At 35.7% G+C, this 20,040-nt stretch overlaps 1 protein-coding gene across 1 annotated transcript in view; it reads left to right on the forward strand.

Annotated features, from left to right (window-relative positions):
- Nucleotides 1–20,040, forward strand: part of BTBD19 (BTB domain containing 19) — a 907,757-nt gene that overhangs the window by 465,293 nt on the left and 422,424 nt on the right. The window lies entirely within an intron of this gene.

Below are 20,040 nucleotides of genomic sequence, written 5' to 3' on the forward strand. Positions count from 1 at the left end.
CAGAATTTTCCTAACCCAGGATCTGCCTCTTCAAGTTAGACAAGCCAGACAGCTATTATCCCCTTACTGCAAGTTTCTGATTGATAGAAAGCAAAAATTCCAAATGAAGTATCCAAATACATTAATATTTTATGTGGAGGGAGTTAAATACACAGTTGCTAACAGTAGAGAAGCAAAATCTACCTTAATGACTGTTTTCAAAAAAGTTCCCGCCTCAGACAGTTAATGGCACCCTCCGATGGAACTTGCAAAGCTTCCAAGTCCGGATGCATGTTGTGGCAATAACCGAGGTCTTACTTTTGCCTTAATTTGCTTCTCCCATCCCCTAGGACGCATATTTAGAGTGGCGCAACCTTAATTCTCATCCTGCGAGTCATGAGAGCCTCTCCAGGAAGTTTGCAACATGTTTGACTAACTGACTTTCCCACGGGAGGAACCGAAGACCGATTAACGGCGTTAGAGGGTGTCCTAAGGAGGTGGTGTTTCCGGAAGTCCATCAGTAAGATAAATCCCCCGTCGAGAAGCTAAGTAGTCGGCTTAGCTGTTCAGAAGACCGAGCAGAAGATTAAAGGAACTGTAAATAAAAGAAAAATAAAACACTGTTGAGAAATCAGCTAAAAATGTACTAACAATGGTTAATCACTTGTACTATTGACACATAGCGAATTATTTAGTGCGTGTAAGTGTCACCAAGTATATTCAGAGTTACCAACTGCACATTTCAGATTAGAGAAGTCTAAACATAGTGAATTATTTTTTAAGTTGAAAATCATAGGTAGAAAAGAACACAAGCACAAATACTAGTGGGAACACATCATAAATCTTATAATCAGAATGATTAGGATTTTGCATTTGAAATTTTATTGACTTTTTTCTGACTCAGTTAAATCTTAGTACAGACCTATGATGATACCCTAAAATAAGTGTGGGCCCCTGTATAAAAACAAAGAGGTACTAAAGGGCAAGTTAAGATAACTCTTAGGTTTATATAAACACACACACTAGTGACGTGACCACTAAATTTATATGAAACAGACATCATATCAAGATTAGAACAGGACTAGAAATTTCGGAGTCAGACAACTTTCTGTAACTAGTGAATTAGATAATGCAATATGGAATATGTTTGTAATAATGTGATATGTGGTTACCAACAGAAACAGATAAAGAGCATTTGAAAAATCAGTTTTAAAACAGACTACATGTTACAACAAAATGTAGACACAGTCAACTTTATCTGCACAGAGCAGTAAAGGAAATACACATGCACAATTAATCAAGCACCATACTAAGTGTTAATGCTCCCTCCTATGTAATACACAACTTATCCTATTGTGTAAGTATTATTAAGACAGAGAAGTACTGAGTTTTAGTACACTAAAATGCTTTTGGATCTCAGTACATCTTGATGTTGAAACTAACATATAAGGAACCCACATAGGGTGGGAGATAAAGGAAAAATCTATGCTAAAGTAATAAGATCATTACAAGGTTTTGAATACAACTAGGTTCCTTGCCGTTGTCTGTAGGGAGCTTGTACACTTATATAACATTAAGTACTAAAGATGGGTTGCTCAAACCTACTCGAAGTGTCCATATATGTTGAATGATCAAAGTTCTGTAAATATATTCATGTAGGTGCTTAAATTTAAATTACTATATGGTTATATGGCTTTCTCTAAGATACAGCAGAGTCAAATGTGTTGATAGAAATAGCTGATGAACAAGGAAGATATGGGAGAAAGAAGACGTGTTAAGAACTTCTTGTTTTATATGTGGCCACTCAAGGTTTAAATATGTCAGAACGAGGGTAACATATCTGGTGTGGGAAAGGAGTTTTAGGATTACTACCACAAAATAAGGAAAGTAATAACAAGTGACAGCAGTCTATGACCTAGAGGAGGAAGAACCACACATAAACTAAGGCTAGTTAAGGTAGGAATATATTCGGTAAACATAGTTAATTAAATAACCATGAGGCATTAGTTAAACAGTTGATAATCTGGTTATTAATATTAGAAACAAATTGATTAGAATGAGGTGACCTGTGTTGAATTAAGATCAGATATGGCTTAAATAGTTTACTCAATCTCTGACATTTCATATTAAAGTTCTTAAGAGGAGACTTGGATTTAAAAGCAGTGTTTGTTAGGGAATGAGTGGGATAGACTTTGTACTAATAGGTGTAGGTTTTTCAGGGCCACTAAATTTTGTATACCTTTTAATCAATAACATGCAAGTTATATACATAAGAATAGTGCAAGCAATGACAAAATCTAAATCGTGTCAGGTCCTGATTAATTCCTGGTCCAGGAGATTAGTGGGTAGGAACAAGGAAGGGACGGGAATGAAAGAATGCATTCATAACATATTTTTCATAAAAACAATCGCAACCCAGTACATCTACACAAACTTTCAAGACTACTTCCACAGAAGGAAAGTTTTATAAATGTGGGAAATAGATTCATGGAATATTAAAGGGCTCCAAAACATTAAAAAAAGGAAACTAGTTTTACATGTAGTTTTGCAGGCGAGGGCAAGTTGCATACTAATCCAGGAAACACATTTAACTACTGAACAATGGTCAGAAATAAAAAGGAAAAAATGGATAAGAGAAGTTATAGCCTCTGAGGGCAAAACCAACAGTGCAGGAGTAGCTATAATCATTAAAGATCAGTACCAAGATAACATTTTAGAAACCAAAACAGATAAAGAAGGTAGATGGTGCTATGTAACCCTTTCAACTCCCACGTATGACAAACCTATTTCACTTCTTAATTAATATGTGCCCTGTAACAATCAGCACTCTTTTTCCGCTTCATTGTATCCTATTTTAAATCAATACAAGAACCACTACATGATCGTTGGAGGTGACGGGAATGCATACCAAAATCCGAAAAAAGATAAAACAAGTCCACAGGCATCATACAACAAACAGGCAGTGTTAACATTAAGTGAACTTAAATATGACTTTAACCTATATGATCCTTTCAAATATAGCAGCAACCCACATAATCCAAATAACTTTATATTTTACTCAAATTGTCATAAAATGTGGTCAAGAATTGACTTTTTCCTTATTTCAGAAACGCTGAATAACCTTGACCCCACAATAACCGTACATACTCATTTCCTATCTGACCACTCCAAAATTACTTTGAATATTACCAAGAACACTAAAAATAACATACCTCAGAGGGGATACAATTGGTCGCTAAATCCCAATCTTTTAAACAAAAAGGAAATAATTCAGGAAGTCAAAAACATCCTTAAAATATCCGTTGACAATTTAGCAAAACAAAAACACCCTCCTGATATTGAATGGGCGGCAGCTAAAGCTCAGGTAAGAGGTATTTTTCTTCAAAAAGCCTCTTATTACAAGAGAATCCAACTCAAAGAGGTACAGCAGCTGGAGGCTAAAAGTAAATCATTAGAACAGGAACTAATTAAAAATTATTGAAAGTCCACAAACTCATAAACGGTAACCGGAACACATAGGCTTCACAGATATCCAAGATAAAAGCTTTCAAGATAAAATATATGACCGAAGACTCATATAAAAACAATGAACGTTCTTTATTCAGGTACAGTTAGCGCTTTCACCTCCTTGGCTTCATCAGACTGCATCAAGACCACATATCACAGTCCTTTATATATCGCATTCAATTAACCCCCTAGCGTTTAAACATTTGCCTCCATTTAAAGGCTAATAAAATAATTACATACTCAATTAAAATAAAATGACATTATAAATGCAACAAAATAGCATATCCTACCATCTGTTTGTAAAACTGTATAACTATAAAATATAAACATAAAATACATGGAATATCAACTATCAATGCACATATATATATATATATATATATATATATATATATATATATATTGTATATATTGCAAAAGATAAATGCATGTGTGCAACATTAAAACTCTATCTGTCATGTAGTCAGTGCGCACATGCTGTTCATTTCATAATCCCTTTTTTCAATCTGCGTTTTTTTAATATAGTTTGTAAACTAGTCTTATCATTAAGGCCGGGTGGGCTGTCTGCTCTCAGACGTAAAATCCATCTAAGTTCTAACTCTAAAGTAAAATTCTCCAAATCCCCACCTCTAAGGTTGTTCTTAATGTGTTGTATTACGCAGAAAGTAAATTTGTGTAAAGGGCCTGCTTCTATACAATGCCTGGCCAGGGCGTTGTGTTCCTGTTTGGTTCTAATATGATTTAAATGTTCCCTTATCCGGACTCTAAATTCCCTGTTCGTCTTTCCAATATAAAACGCAGTGCATGCATCACACTGGGCCAAATATACCACATTAACACTCCTGCAATCAGTACCTGTCATGAAAAAGAATTCCTTTTCTATATTGGGGGGCTGGAAAGAATAATTCATATTAATGTAACTACACTGGTTGCATTTACCACACGGGATGATGTTATAGATCCTCATTCTCTGTTCTGGGGTGGATTTATGGCAAAGCAGCCTCTTCAGGTTCTTTTTATTCTTATATTTGAATCTGGGTCTGTTCCCTACTAATTTCACAATCTCTTTGTCTGCCTCCAGTATATCCCATCATTCTTGAATGATTCTCCTAACATTACTTACATCCGTAGTATAATAGATGGGTATACTCAAATTATTAAGGGTACTGATGGAACCCCTTTCATTTGACTCATGTTCCTTGTAATTATAACTGCTGGAAAAATACGGGCAGGCTGTGGTGTCCCTTAATTTAGCAGCGGTCTCAATGGCTTTCTCAATTTCACTCCTATCATAGGACCTATTATGCAGCCTCTGACTTAGTCCATCCAGCTCATCCCTAAAACCCTGAAGAGTAGGGTTCAGTCAGGACGCTCTCATGGATTGGCCCAAGGCTACATTGGCAAAAACATGCATGGGATGCATGCTATCTCTGTGTAGGAGTGTATTCCTATAACACTTCTTCCTATGAACTGAAGTGTTCACAATCCCATTGCTCAACCTCATGATATTCACATCCAAAAATGAAACAAAATCTCTGGATGAACTGGAGCTAAACTTTAAAAAGTCCACAGAGTTATTCAAAAAACTTTCAAACTCCTTCAACTCCATCTCATTCCCTCTCCAGACCAAAAAGAGGTAATCTACGAACCTCTTGTAGAAGCTGACATGCTTCGTAAATAAATCAGAGACAAATAGTTGTTCATTCTCCCAATCTGCCATTACAATGTTGGCGTAGCTATAGGCACAGCTAGTGCCCATAGCTACGCCATCATTCTGTAGATAAATGTCCCTATCAAAAATAAAGACATTATTTTCCAAAATGGTTTCTAAGAAAAGTGCCATTAAATCCACCAATCTACTATCCAAAGATGTATACTTCTTCAAGTAATTCATAACCCATGCAACTCCTCTATCATTAGGTATAGCTGTAAATAAGCTATTAACATCAAATGTAACAAAAATATATTCATCAGCCTCATCCAGCTTAGTGATATATTCATAAAATTCCAGCAAAAATTCCTTGCTGTCCTTTAAAATACAGGGATTCTCTTCTACCACAGGTCTTAAGTAGTAAAGTAAGTTGTAAAAATACAGTTAATCATTATGGGGATGGGAGTTTTAACACTTTAACTACCCCTTTCCCTATACAGACACCCCAATTCAGAGGGAGGACTCGGTCCATGAGTCGGGGTCAACAGAAACGAAAGACCCCGGATGTAGAGGTGGAAGGACCGACACTGAAGAAAATGTGGGGGAAGAAATTGAATCCATTGTGATAAATTTGTCCCGGAGACAGTTGAGTGGGTGCGAAGAACAGGTACTCAATAGAGGGTTAAATTTATTCCCAGTCAGAAAAGTGAGATCTCTGATTCCATTATTGATGTCAAGTTGTTCATACGAAATGTCCAGCTTAAGTTAGACTATGGCTGTAACGATGCAGGTGCAGCATCACAGGTTTTTAAACCTACTAGCACATACGTTCCCTTATTACATCCTGTGTTAGAAACTTTTTCTAGGTTGATTGAAAATGACTTATATAAGTATTATAATGATAGGAACAAAGCTGTTAAGAAGTTTTATAATAGGAACAACTTAAACTTGGCACAGAAACAAGCATTAGATAACTTAAAGAATGACAATTCAATCATTATTACTTCTGCGGATAACAGTGGGTCCATTGTGATAATGGATAGTGAACACTACAAGGAGAATGTAAATCAGTTATTATGTGATACCAAGGCCTATAGTAAATTGCTAAAAGAAGATGTCGTGATGAAAGTTTTTAGGGTACATGCTATGATTGATGATTTATTAAAAAGCAATGTGATTGATAAGAATACCTCTTGTTATTTGAGAGTGGAGAACCCTTTGATACCAGTGCTAAAGGGCCTCCCAAAAGTACATAAAGAACTGCACGACCCCCCGATGAGACCCATAGTCTCGGGGCAAGGTTGGCTGACGGAACCTTTTTCCCTGTTCGTTGAATACTACTTAAGACCTGTGGTAGAAGAGAATCCCTGTATTTTAAAGGACAGCAAGGAATTTTTGCTGGAATTTTATGAATATATCACTAAGCTGGATGAGGCTGAAGAATATATTTTTGTTACATTTGATGTTAATAGCTTATTTACAGCTATACCTAATGATAGAGGAGTTGCATGGGTTATGAATTACTTGAAGAAGTATACATCTTTGGATAGTAGATTGGTGGATTTAATGGCACTTTTCTTAGAAACCATTTTGGAAAATAATGTCTTTATTTTTGATAGGGACATTTATCTACAGAATGATGGCGTAGCTATGGGCACTAGCTATGCCAATAGCTACGCCAACATTGTAATGGCAGATTGGGAGAATGAACAACTATTTGTCTCTGATTTATTTACGAAGCATGTCAGCTTCTACAAGAGGTTCGTAGATGACCTCTTTTTGGTCTGGAGAGGGAATGAGATGGAGTTGAAGGAGTTTGAAAGTTTTTTGAATAACTCTGTGGACTTTTTAAAGTTTAGCTCCAGTTCATCCAGAGATTTTGTTTCATTTTTGGATGTGAATATCATGAGGTTGAGCAATGGGATTGTGAACACTTCAGTTCATAGGAAGAAGTGTTATAGGAATACACTCCTACACAGAGATAGCATGCATCCCATGCATGTTTTTGCCAATGTAGCCTTGGGCCAATCCATGAGAGCGTCCAGACTGAACCCTACTCTTCAGGGTTTTAGGGATGAGCTGGATGGACTAAGTCAGAGGCTGCATAATAGGTCCTATGATAGGAGTGAAATTGAGAAAGCCATTGAGACCGCTGCTAAATTAAGGGACACCACAGCCTGCCCGTATTTTTCTAGCAGTTATAATTACAAGGAACATGTGTCAAATGAAAGGGGTTCCAGTAGTACCCTTAAGAATTCAAGTATACCCATCTATTATACTACGGATGTAAGTAATGTTAGGAGAATCATTCAAGAATGATGGGATATACTGGAGGCAGATGAAGAGATTGTGAAATTAGTAGGGAACAGACCCAGATTCAAATATAAGAATAAAAAGAACCTGAAGAGGCTGCTTTGCCATAAATCCACCCCAGAACAGAGAATGAGGATCTGTAACACCATCCCGTGTGGTAAATGCAACCAGTGTAGTTAAATTAATATGAATTATTCTTTCCAGCCCCCCAATATAGAAAAGGAATTCTTTTTCATGACAGGTACTGATTGCAGGAGTGTTAATGTGGTATATTTGGCCCAGTGTGATGCATGCACTGCGTTTTATATTGGAAAGACGAACAGGGAATTTAGAGTCCGGATAAGGGAACATTTAAATCATATTAGAACCAAACAGGAACACAACGCCCTGGCCAGGCATTGTATAGAAGCAGGCCCTTTACACAAATTTACTTTCTGCATAATACAACACATTAAGAACAACCTTAGAGGTGGGGATTTGGAGAATTTTACTTTAGAGTTAGAACTTAGATGGATTTTACGTCTGAGAGCAGACAGCCCACCCGGCCTTAATGATAAGACTAGTTTACAAACTATATTAAAAAAACGCAGATTGAAAAAAGGGATTATGAAATGAACAGCATGTGCGCACTGACTACATGACAGATAGAGTTTTAATGTTGCACACATGCAGTTATCTTTTGCAATATATACAATATATATATATATATATATATATATATATATATATATATGCATTGATAGTTGATATTCCATGTATTTTATGTATTTTATGTTTATATTTTATAGTTATACAGTTTTACAAACAGATGGTAGGATATGCTATTTTGTTGCATTTATAATGTCATTTTATTTTAATTGAGTATGTAATTATTTTATTAGCCTTTAAATGGAGGCAAATGTTTAAACGCTAGGGGTTAATTGAATGCGATATATAATGGACTGTGATATGTGGTCTTGATGCAGTCTGATGAAGCCAAGGAGGTGAAAGTGCTAACTGTACCTGAATAAAGAACGTTCGTTGTTTTTATATGAGTCTTCGGTCATATATTTTATCTTGAAAGCTTTTATCTTGGATATCTGTGAAGCCTATGTGTTCCGGTTACCGTTTATGAGTTTGTGGACTTTCAATATATTTTATTACGTGGTAACGGACACGCTACTCGCCTGGGGCTACGTTATTATTGTTCTTGGTAATTAAAAATTATAACACACAAACTGAAACAGAACTATTGAAATGCCAGAAAGACCTCTTCCTGATTCACAACAATAACCTATCTTTTCAAGAAACTCAAATACTTGCAAACTGTGCTAACCATATACAAACACCATCATGAGCTCTAGCAAGGATTAGTAATCAGTCTAAAACACCATCGCAAATTGCTGAAATATTATATAAGAACAAAAGTTATATTAGTAATATTATTAACATTTTTGAAGATATATACTCACAAATATATGGAGATCAAGAACACTTACACATAAATGAAAAAGGTAGAGACTTTCTACAAAAACTTAATTTTCCGAAAATAGATGAGAAACAACAAAAAGCATTAATAGAATCAATAACCATTGAAGAAATAGTAATAACAATTAAAAAATTGAAATCACATAAATCTCCAGGTCCTGATGGCCTCACAGTGGAGTTTTATAAAACATTTTACCGTGTGGTTACAGAAATCTTAGTGCACACACTAAACTATATTATAAACAATAAAATTACTGATATACACTTTAATGCATCCAAAATGATATTCATACCTAAAGTAAAAGCTGACCCACAGAATCCGGACAACTACAGACCCATATCATTGCTTAATATAGACACCAAAATTCTAACATCTATCCTGGCCAATAGACTGAAACAAATAACAGATATAATCATTGCAAGTGAGCAATCTGGTTTCTTAACATCTAGACAAACCAGTGACAATACACTAACATTACACATGCTAATTTCTTATGCTAATCAATATAACCTAAACATATACGCACTTATTATAGATGCTCAAAAGGCCTTTGATAGAGTCAACATAAAATTTTTATTCCAAATCTTACCATACTTTAATATACCCCAAGAATTTATTCTAACCCTGCAAACACTATACAAGAATCCTTATACAGCATTATATATAAATAAATGGTGGTCTAATAGAATTCAAATTAGAAATGGTACTCGACAAGGATGCCCTTTATCTCCCTTATTGTTTAACCTATAGTTAGAACCCTTATTTTTTAAATATCAAACAAAATATATATCATAATGCTCCAATAATATATAACACAAAAATTTCCCTGTCAGCCTTTGCTGATGATCTTAACATATATTGTACAACACCAATCACAGACACCGAGAAAGTACTATCTGCTATTAAGGACTTCACTTCAATATCAAACTATAAAATAAATATTAAAAAAACTAACATTTTTCCGCTAAAAACTTCAAAACCTTTCTCACTTCTACCTCTGGTAGGTCAAATAAGATCTGAATAAAGGATTAAATATTTAGGAATTACATACTCTACAGAAAATAAAAATTTTTATCTTAATAATATTAAACAAAAGTGGGATCACATTATACTTGATCTAAAAAGATGGAAAAATCTGAAATTACCACCGCTAGCAAAAGTCTCAATTATCAAAATGAGCATTTTGCCCAGATTATTATACATCTTTGTCTTCCCGGCTATCAATACCCAAGAATTTTTTTAAGCAAATACACACTGAATTCGCTAAATTTATATGGGAACCTAAAAAATGTAGAATCTCATGCGATAAACTGATGACACTGAAAAACAAAGGTGGATTAGATATTCCAAATTTTGAATGGTATTACTTAATTATAAATGCAAACAGAACGTTAAGAATTGCAAACTACAATTCGATAGAAAATAGTTGGTCCCCACATTGGGTAAAATTAGGTTTCAATCACACTCAAAGCCTGAATATAAATCCCAAAGCGCTACCATTCTTAAGCAGTAAAAATATTAAAACATATAATATAATGGAACCCCTTAAAAACTCTGTAACACTAACACAGGATTGTTTTAAGGCAATGGAACTTCTACAACCTATGATGGTTTTACAACCTATACACAAAAACCCTAACTTGAAAATTAACAACCAGTTAATAGATCTGAAAAGATTTCCACTTATAACTAATATATCACTTCAAGATATATACCCATATTTAAAATGTACAACTCAGGAAATAAGAACTCAATTGGGCCTTCCCAAGGCTTATCTGTTGATATTGAGACAGATTAAATAAATGTGTATAAGTTACTTTCATGATATCAGTGTAAATAAAGAAGATATAAGGAAATGTAACTTATTATGGCAAACCCTCACACAAAGCAATAAATTTATAACATACTCATACAAATTAATAAAAGAGCTGAAATTCCAAGAACAAATACTCATATCTAAGTATTGGAAAGCTAAAATACCATTGATCAAGAACCATAGAATAGTGCAAATAATTAATTTAACCATAAAGTCCATATCACTTCAAAAATTAGCATCTACACAAATCATGCTATACAATAATGCTTATTACACACGTCTTAGATTGCATAAATTCAACCCAAAAAACTTCAAACCTGTCCACATTGTAAAGATGAAATAGCTGACCTTCTGCACATGTTCTGGAGCTGTAAATGTGTTTTCAAACTATGGAACTCACTGAAAGTACAACTTCAAAAAATGTGATACCAACCATCAACACTCACTTGGGAATTTACGATTTTACATATCTCACCAAATAATTTGTCTAAAAACCAGATAACCACTCTCATAAATATTTTCTTATTAATGAAACTTTACATAGCAACAAACTAGCTAACACCATCTATAATCTCATGGAAGAACTTTAGGACTTTAGCGATAACACACATTTTAGCCCACAAATACATATTAAATAAACATAACCAAAAGCATAATAGTTTGAAACATTGGGAACAACTTTTCAATATTATACTTGCATGATTCATTACACTGGGATTGCATCTATAATGTACACAATAAGTCTCATAATAATGTATAGTAGTATACTAAAGGAAGGGTAACAACCCTGAAAAATAATGTTGTACCTCTTTTTATATCACTAATGTATGAAAGCATTCATGTAAATAGTGTAAATATGTTATAAGTTTATTGATGTTTTACCAACTGTACAATACCTGTGATTACTCCTGTGAAATGCAGGGATATGAAAATGAAAAACAATAAAATTTATTGAAAAAAAAAAAGAAAGGATAGGGAAAATCTAGCCCAGTGAGCAGGGTGAGCAGGGGAAACACTAGCCAGGTGAGCAGGATGAGGAGAGACATGACTGGTTTAGGTGCTACTTGAGCAATAGTTTGAAGCTGTTTACCCTTTTTGTGTGTTTAATATCAATAGAAATGTTGCTTCATAATTCTGACACACAGTGGGAGTAGAGGGAATTTCCATCAGTGTTGTATGATTTACAGATGCTAGTAGGTGTTTATTGCTAGCTCTGCATTAGAGAAGCTAGATATATTTGAGGAGAGTATAAGAAGTTGTGAGCAGTAATTAGTTGTCAGTAAGTCACTGGTTGAGGAGTTTGAGCCAGTTTAATTTTTTTTATGCCAGACAATGATGTGTTTTGTAAAAAAAGGTTGATTGTGAGTTTAGCTATTTTATAACAGCATGAGACAAGTTTAGATTTAAGTAGTGCAGATGTTTATTAGAATACAAGCAGCATATAGTATTATCAGAAGAAGGCAGGTTGATGCTAAGAAAGTTCTTGCAGAGTATGTTAAATATTGCTTGGCCCTGTAGAGGGAGCCAGGTTTTTGATGAGTTTAATTAATGGGCTGGGGTCAGGGCCAAGACTGTGGAAGTATTCTGCCACATATTTGAATGGGTAAGACACAGAGGATCGTGTGACTGGGCAACATTGAAATAGGGACATTGGGACTAGTGGAGTACTTCAGGTATAAGTCCTTTGTGTATTCACTGTGTTTGTTTCAGTCGTATCTGAGGTAATAAAATAGGATTAGCTTTCTCATCGAGGGCAGAAATTTAAGTTCAGCAGTGGAGAATGAGGGAAGAACCAAATATTTGGCAAGATTTACCAAGTGGAAAAAAAGCTGGCAGCTGAGGTTCTTTGTTGACATATGCAGAGTACTGCAAGAAGTTTTATCTTAAGAAGTGGAACTGATGGTAGCAGAGAAGGAAGAGGTATGGTTGTGTAGTTCATATCACACTTTACTGGAACCTCAACAGCTGAGTAATAGGGCAGTAAGATTAACCATCAAATGCTGAGGTGTATCTCCAGGGAGGTAGACACCAGAAACAAAGAGGTAGTGCTTTCAGTCTGCCTGTTCCTAGTAAGACCAAATAATGGGTACTGTGTATAGCTGTAGAGGACATAATAAGTTAGGAGCATTACGGCTGGTTGAAGCCAAGGAAATCTATGAGAAGGGTGAGTGGGATGTAGTGGGTAAGGATACCAGACTAAATGAGTCAGTGGTCTTCTTACTAGAGACTAGAATGGATTTGGGGGCATGACATACAAGATCCTGGCAGGTAGATATGAAGGGGATGTCTTACACAGGAAGTACAAAAGATGGATGAAAGAACATAGGTGCACTCCAAGCTGGAGGAAAAAAAAGGTCATTGAGGAGAGAAAAAAAAGTTATTTTCCTTTTAAACTGTAGCAACATATAGTGTTGCTGTAGTCCATGAGCGCTAAAAAGTTGTTCAGTTCTGAAGTCAAGAGATGGGAGACGGGATTTACTGTAAGGTATACTTCTTGCCAGAGAAGGTTGTGGACCCATGGAATAGACTAGTAAAGTAGATGAACAGAAATGAAGCAATTGATACATTTAATTGGACATTGCTGCCTCGCAACAAGAGCTTCTCCAGTTCATTTCTCAGTTGGGGTACCTTCTGTGCACAGTCTTAATGTTCTCCCTGTATTCCCATGGATTTTCTCTGGGTGCTGTGATTTCCTCCCACATTCCACAAACATGCTGTAAGGTTGATCGGGGACTCTAGTTTGCCTGCAGGTTTGAGTGTGTTAGTGTATTATACATAAGAAAGACTCAGCAACCTACTGCCATTTGCCTTGAAAACTCTATGGGTAGAGGTGGCTGTCTCCAGGGTCAGTCTGGGACTTAAATGTGACTTGTAAGTGAGCGAGCAAGTGAAGACAACAGGATATCAGATATGCTTAATAAGCATAATAATAGTAATACGTTCATGTTCTCCTTCTGCCCTCAAACTAATATAATGCATTATAACCAGATATAGTTTTCCCTTCATTCGTGTTTCTTTTTCAGAAATAAAGCATTTCTTGACCTTAACTGTGGAAACCAAAATCACCTGTAATAGTTCAGTTTTGTAAGCTGGAGTCTAGCTAATATTTATTTTATAGTCACCTGCATATTTTATTTAGGATTAGAAAGAGTGTTATACTTCTGCAAGTGTTAATTCCTTCACTGATTTTTACACAGTTAAACTTGGGGTGTAGAAGTTGCAAGGCGAATATTATTCAAACCTACAATCATTTCAGTAGATGTTACTTCAGCTTCTGCTGGTCATCCAATTTAATGCTCTTTAGCAGTGAAGAATAAACATAAGTGAAAAAAAATAGATATAGATGCTTTTTCGTATTACGTTAAGGTACTGTGTACCATTTGAAAAAACATTAATTCTGCCATTTAGCTCTGCCTAAAGAAGAATCCTCACTATGTCATCTGACATCAGAAAATTCAGAATTTACATCAATATGACCCTGTTCAGACTCCCAAGGGTCTGTAGGCTCAGTGGATTCTACTCTGATCAGAAAATGAAATAAATAATGTAATAAAATCTCTGTGTTTATTTGTTTTAAAGTTATAAGTAAATAAATATCCACTGTGATGTAGATATTACAGAATATTACTGCATGCACAGGTACATAGTACAGTGTTAGCGTGGTTTAATTCATACGCAGAAGTATACAAAATGTATTATTTTGTGATGCTTTAAACTCCTTTAACTCCATTGATGAAAGCATTTCACTGTGCTGCAGTAACTCACAGCAGAAAAAAATATAAGTATTGTAACTGGTTTTACTTATGACATAATTGTATAACTGCAATAAACCATTCAATGGAATTTGCCCTATTCCTTACTGATTAAGACACTTGACTGTATCTCATAACAGTACCATGTGAAACACTGGGGAAATTCCTTTTTGAATCACACAATGTAATGCCTTACAGCTTAAATAATTAATAATTTGTAGTGGCCTTCTGGGTTTAAAAATGCTTCCAAGTATTATTTTGGGAAACACAAATGAAACTAAAAAAAACTGAGTTTGAACTTTTGGCATGGAATTGTGCAATCATTTAAAATTTTACCTTGAAAGTCCCATTTAACATTATGTTTTGCTGCATAGTCATTTGAACATTTACTTTACCTTGAAAGTCCCACTTACCATTCAGATTTACATTGTGTAAATAATACATTAATTTATTGTGTATTTCTTTTGGTGGATTTTAGTTAATATATTTCTTAATGAGAGATTCAAAACAGCACTGAATTGATTGCAGGTTCCAATCGTTCCTACCTGTTAGCTCATCTGACATAATTTTTAATTGTGCTGATAAAACTCATTACTTCTGTCTGCCATCACCTTAGTTTGTATTAAAGAAGGTTGTGCTTCCCCATTCTTTCCACATTCAAAATGTACTCGTAATAAACTATCTGTACATCATGCCTAATATGAACATGTTTTTCTTTGCCCTACCTGATATCACTTCATATAAATTTACCTTAGCCCGGGTGCACTGAAGCTTCACATTATCCAAGCCTACCTTTCTGTCTTCTTTAAGGCTTCTGTCTTGTCTTCACATTTTAACTGTGGTGATGGTGCTGCGGTAGCATTGTCGCCTCACAGTAAGACGTTGCCCTGTTCGATTCTCAGCTAAATCGTCTTCTGTGTGGAGACATGCGTGAATGGGAGTACCTTCGTTGAAGGTTGTGCGTCAGGGCTGGTAACTCGGCAAGTAAAAATCTACTGCCAATCATTAGCAGACCGGAGTTCCACTGTGGCGACCCCTAACCGGGAAAAGCCGAAAGACACAACAACTTCAACCATTCAGAAATGTTTATTACAGAATCTATGCATACCCTCCCATGTATCCATTTTTATCATTCCTCTTGCTGGCTCTGTTCCAGTATTTTGTCATTTTTAATTAGATTGATGTCCATCCATATTTTCCATGTGCTCTTCCTTTGATTCTGGGTTTGTAATACAACAATAAAACAAATGGTGCATGACCTACTGAAAGACTTTTCCAAAAACTGTTTTCTCAAATGGAAACGGTGACTATGAGAGCACACACAAAGCAATGTTTAATTTACAGGGCAAATCCACAGCACCCCATATTGGGATTGTACCCTCACAACTTCTGCTGACTTTTATAATCAGATTTCATATCATCTCAGTGTGGTAAAGGGAATAACCCTCCTATGCTAGTACAACCCTTGAGCCTGTAGGATGTTAGAAAGAACAGAACAGTTTGCCTCTTCTGCTTCAGCAGGAGTTTCAACAAACTGAACTTGCACCTTTTCTTATCCTTTCTGTGCCTCAGCTGTTCAAATTCTACCTCAAAGAGCACTTTTATTCATTAGATATTGTTCACTGTGGCTACCTTTAATTATCTTTCAAATAACCCCTAAGGATGTAAGCGGTGCATGTAGTGAATTTACTTGAACAACATATATTGGGTTTGTTTGGTTTACTTGGTGTTCGTATAAATTCACTCTATCTTGTCAGGTGAATTTGGTTTGTTTTCATAAACTACTTGCTTTGATTGTGCTTGCTAATATTTCTATTCTTCCAAAAGGACTCCTCTCACATACTTACATTTTTTAGTTTTTCATGTAAGTTAAAATTTAATAGGGATTAGTTTTAACTGATTAGTCTTGTTTTGATGAACCCTTTGATCCTGTGACTTGCGATTTAGTAAGGATTCTTCCTGTCTTTTAACTGCATAGCCATGTTTTGAAGACCCTTTGCAATAGTTTAACATTTAGGGAAATCCCTCATCTGCCCTGTTGCATGACTGCTTAGATTTTCTCTACATTGTTTGGAAAGAGTGCACACCCTTTGCCCTGTGCAAGTATCCCTGAACATGAGTTACAGGGCAAGCATTACTCAACAATCCCATTTATATGCACAGCATGGACTGTCCGTTATCCTCCTTGACCCTTCATTGTATTAAAGTGCATTTACTCTTTGCTGAAGGAGCATAGGCCATGTAAGTACTGCAGTGGTCATCACATTACTATTTTAAGACCTCTTTGGTGTCACATACTGGAGCAATTGATCCATTTTCTTTGCCACGGTAATTATTTCAGTTCTAGTACCACACCTCTGAAGCTGGAAGAACCTAAGACCAACCATATATTTTGACATAATGCCATGATGGAGTTTACATGCCACAAGACCTGTCAAAAGGAGTTAGTTAAGAATGTCAGGCATGAAGCAGATAAAGGTAATATTGATTTACCAAGGAAGAGGAACTTGAATTCCCACCCCTGCCATTTCTAGGTACTGGACGTGAGCCTGACTCTACAAAGACTTCTGTCCTGAACATGGAATACGCCATACATCAGTGATGGTCAAAACCCCTCAGTTTACAATCGCTAATTCTGCTTATTTGCTTTCATTGGCCTCTGTACCCATGGTGAGGATTACTTAGTGGGGATTATCCTTTTCTTTGTAACATACTCTCAACCTGATATGGAATAAATGCCCTTAACAGTATGTTGCAATGGATATATTGGTGTACAACCTACGTGACCAGCATGCAAGCTTTGCTGTATGGAAACATATCCCTGTACCCACAGCCTAAAGGCAAAAGGCTTATGGTCTCAGAAGAATCTTCACAACATAGACTGCTGACACATTAAAGATATACAACCTACTGATTCTATTTAATATGTACTGCAATAACAGTCTGATGGTCATATTTAAGAAGTATGCCCCCTGCTAGGCTTGTCAAGGGAAAAAAAGAACAAATTTGGTTTGGATTACTAGTTTAAGAATCCATGGCATTTACACAAGCAAGTTCAGTAGCATATGAAAATTCCAAACTAATGTATACAAACTGATTTACAAAATATATGCTGCCCTTGATTTGGCACAGTATAAGGAGGGTTTTATAGACCTTAATCACAGAAATATAACTAACCCAGCAGCGTTCTGGAATTGTATAAATAATGTTTGGCAATAAGACTACAAAAGGTGATCCTCTTGTACTAACATTGGTCAAAGAACCATCTACAAACTTGCAGAATAGTTTGCATCACCTTACTAATGACGTCAGTGACCAAAAACAACGAACAAAAGAAAAAAAAAAACAGGCCCAACTTTTAAATTCCTACCTTCTTACAAAAGTCAGGGACGATGGCTTAATATCAGTTGACAATTTGTGCTAGATTACATAAGGAAACTTTTACTATGTGTCTCAGAGCAAGTGATAATACTTGTCAGTTTACAAGAAGTCCAAGTACATGACACATGAAGGTACAGAAAAATATCAAATTGTGGGGTGAGTCACGCAAAGTGAAGAGCTGTTGAGTCTATTGGCATTTATTTTTAGAATTATTCATTTTCATTCTTGAAAATAACTTACTGGCTGCAAAGCTTCATGAGCAAATCAAGATATAGCACTTAGACTACTGTAATAAAATTGTTGTACTCCATCAGTAACAAATTGTCACAAATGGTTATCACCATCTTCCTTGTCTTTTCCAAAGTATTTGAATTAGTGGATCACGTCTTGTTCATAAATTGGCTAAAACAGTTGGATGTAGCCACCTTTTTATCGTTTGAAGACCATACTCAGACAGAAACATAGCAGACCTCAGTATCTGCATCTTTTAAATTGACCCTGGGAATATTTCAGGGGTCTATATTATGCCCATAACTGTTCTCAGATTTTACTAATCATATGCCTCATCACACTAAAGACATTAACCTTCTGCAGTATTTAATGTCTTTGTGCTTCTTAACAGCTCTGCCACTATGCCAACCTCAATGAATGAAATTATAGAGGGATTCAGCACACTAAACATCAGTTTAAAGCAAAGCAAATTGTTGCCAAAAAAGAAAGCCATTCTGTTATTCTTCAGCATCAACAGTAAACCATTTTTTATATATAATCAAATATGACAGTACTAGGATCATACAAATGAAATAATTACTGCTGATGACAGTTGTACTGCTTAACAATTCTTGTGGTATTACTCTGTTTGCCTTTTGGTCTCCATTGTAGCTAAAAAGCCCCTTACCCAGCTTCTTAACTCAATTTATCGCAAATATATAGAGACATTAATTAATTAAACTAATTAATCGATCAATTAATCAGTTGTATTTATTTTATTTTATTTATTTTGTATCTGTGTTGACTGGGAAAGTCTAACTGGACTATGCAAAACTCCTTTTCAGCAATGGCCTGGAGAGAAAAGGTCCACATGTCTATATTAATGGAAATACGTGGATTACAAATAAGTAAAATATAACAATATTCATAGGTATGTACATAAATTAGGGCAACACTTTTTAAGGAGGTAACAGATAGACAAGTATTACAATATTAGTTAATTTAGAATAGGAAGTATATTGGCACAGCAATCAGTTAGAAACTTGTTTTCCAGTATCATGTGAAATCCAGTCAGTTCAGTAAATAAATGTCTGTGTGCACTCTTAGAGTGAAGATCTACTGTCTTCTGTCAGCCTGGTGCACCATTGGTGATCCTCTACTCTTACCAAATTGTTTTGTGGAAATTTTCACATAAAAAGTTGAATAAATACTCAAGCAAAAAAAGTCAAGTACTGCATACTACAGAAACTAAATTTACTAGAGTCTTTCCTAATTTTGCCTATCACTGTTTTTCCCTACAGGTGCTAAGCTGGATAAGCCTGGACAGCAAAATTCAGGATATCCATTTATCATTCACATGTAGGCTACTTCATAAATCCCCCTGCTCTGGCTCTAACCAGTGACTTGTTAGTGTTATAATCCTATTATGCAAGGTGTTGTTGTTGTTGTTTGTCTTTTGGCTTTTCCTGGTAAGGGGTCGCCACAGCGGAACTCCGGTCCGCTAATGATTGGCAGTAGATTTTTACGAAACGCCGAGGTGCCACCTCGACACCCAACCTTCAACGAAGGCACGCCCATTTATACACGCATGTCTTTCGAACGCTACCCAACCGCGGGGAGGACATACAGACTCCACACAGAAGGCACTCCCAAGCCAAGCCGAGAATCAAACGGGAGAACCTTTTGCTGTGAGGTAACAACCCTACCACTGTACCACCGGGCAGAAGATCCATTAATTTATACCTTTAATAAATACAAAAAAAATGCTAATTCTAAAATGATTGACAAAGCCCCCCTTACTTTTGTGCATCTGTTTTGAAAATTCTATCTACTGAAAACCTGATGTGTGACCACATGCCCTAAATTTAAAATGTGTTGCAGGCCTTACTTTATAATCTCAACAGCTTGCCAGGAATGTTGCATTATTTAGTCACAGCATGTATAACTGTACTCAATTGTGCAC

Source organism: Protopterus annectens, chromosome 10.part0 (assembly GCF_019279795.1).
Source record: "Protopterus annectens isolate FY-2018-M chromosome 10.part0, PAN1.0, whole genome shotgun sequence".
Taxonomy (NCBI): Eukaryota; Metazoa; Chordata; order Ceratodontiformes; family Protopteridae; genus Protopterus; species Protopterus annectens.